The sequence below is a fragment of the Carettochelys insculpta genome, chromosome 32, assembly GCF_033958435.1.
Source record: "Carettochelys insculpta isolate YL-2023 chromosome 32, ASM3395843v1, whole genome shotgun sequence".
In the NCBI taxonomy this organism is placed as follows: domain Eukaryota; kingdom Metazoa; phylum Chordata; order Testudines; family Carettochelyidae; genus Carettochelys; species Carettochelys insculpta.
The window spans coordinates 7152920-7154774 of record NC_134168.1 but is presented as its reverse complement, the minus strand read 5'-3'; the positions used below and the strand labels follow the sequence as shown (position 1 = coordinate 7154774).

Genomic DNA, 1855 nt, shown 5'->3' with positions numbered 1-1855 from the left:
GAAGTATATGCAGGGGACGGCAAGCAGCATGCTGGCCAGAGGACTCCAGAGGAGCAGGCTGTGGTTGCAAAAAGAAGCAGTGCTTTGAAGGGCAAACTGTCACTTCTCTCCAGCTGCTAGCTGCACAGCAGCCCCCTGCTCCTCCAGAGTCCTCCGGCCTGTGTTCACACTGATAGCCAGCCTTCAGGTAAACAGGGACTGGGTGCGGTCTGCAGAAGGTGGGGATGGCCAGGAGATGCCCAGAAGTCCCCTTTGGAATCTTCATGCATCTCCTCATTCTCCCTTAATTAAACCCACCTTTGCTCAAGCACCACACCATAGAAGCATACATTAAAACCCCCTATCTCTACATTTCTTCATTGCGATGGTACGGTACTTCAGCTACCTTAGAAGTTGAACTGGTGGGCTAGCCTTGGAACCTAACTCCTGTTTGTAAATTTATTTCTATTGGAAAAGACATTCCAAGTTCCAAATAACCAACTTGAAAATGAACTTTTGAAATACAAGTTGTACATAAGTTACGGCCCTTCCATAGGTTATCTTGAAACACCTGTATTCTTGTCAAAGACGTAAAAATCTAAAGACAGACTTCCTCAAGGCTTCCTTGACCACCTTGTTTCTTAGGCTGTAAATGAGAGGGTTCACCAGTGGGGTCAGGACTCCGTAGAAGACAGAGAACAATTTGTTCAAGTCCCTCAGAGCCTCAGAGCCTGACATCAGATACACAATGACTAGAGTCCCATAGAAAATTGTCACAACAGTGAGGTGGGAGGAGCAGGTTGAAAAGGCCTTTTGCCTCCCGGTGGTGGAAGAAATCTTCAGGATGGTGGAGATGATGCAAATGTAGGATAGCAGAGTTAATAGAAATGGAGGCAAGGTGAACATGAACGAATGTACAAAAGCTGTAACATCTAACACGTGGGTGTCGCTGCAGGAGAGTTTTATGATTGGGGTTAAATCACAAAAGAAATGATCAATTACATTTGGACCACAGAAGGTCAGTTGGGACATCATAAATATTAAGACGGCAATGGATATAAATCCCCCTATCCAAGAGCAAGCCGTGAGCTTGAAGCAAAATTTGCTATTCATGAGGGCTGCATAATGGAGGGGTTTGCAGATCGCTAGATACCGGTCATAAGACATCACAGACAAGAGACAACACTCAGTCGTTGCCAGAGACCCAAAGAAATAAAATTGGGTGAGGCAGCCGCTAACAGAAATGGTTCTGTCCTCAGTCAGGAGACTGTCTAACAGCTTGATCAGGATGGTGGAGCTGTAGCAGGTCTCCAAGCAGGCCAAGTTCCCCACGAAGAAGTACATGGGCGTGTGAAGGTGTTGAACAGCCACCACTAGTGTCAAGATGAGGATGTTCCCCACCATGGTCACAATGTAGATTACCAGAAACAGCAAGAAGAGGAAGAGCTGAAGTTGTGTGAGATCCCCGAATCCCAGGAGGATGAATTCTGTGATGATGGTTTCATTTCCCTGTTGTCCGTTTGCAGCAGGTTTCATCTAAGGGAAATACAAACAGGTTCTGCAATTTATAGTATTCACTTTCAAAGAGTAACAGAGAGATAGCTGTGTTAGTCTATAGTCTATCAAAACAAAAAAGCAGTCCAGTAGCACTTTAAAGACTAACAAAATATTTTTTTTAGGTGATGAGTTTTCGTGGGACAGACCCACTTCGTCAGACCATAGCCATACCATACCATACCTGTTCTGGTATGGATCTGCCCTGAAGAAGTGGGTCTGTCCCATGAAAGCTCATCACCTGGGCTATGTCTACACTAGCCCAAAACTTCAAAATAGCCATGCAAATGGCCATTTCAAAGTTTACTAATGAAGCGCTGAA

At 45.2% G+C, this 1855-nt stretch overlaps 1 pseudogene; it reads right to left on the bottom strand.

Moving 5' to 3' along the window:
• Positions 1-536: 536 nt before the first annotated feature.
• On the bottom strand, positions 537-1515 carry LOC142004743 (olfactory receptor 5AP2-like; annotated as a pseudogene).
• Positions 1516-1855: the final 340 nt, after the last annotated feature.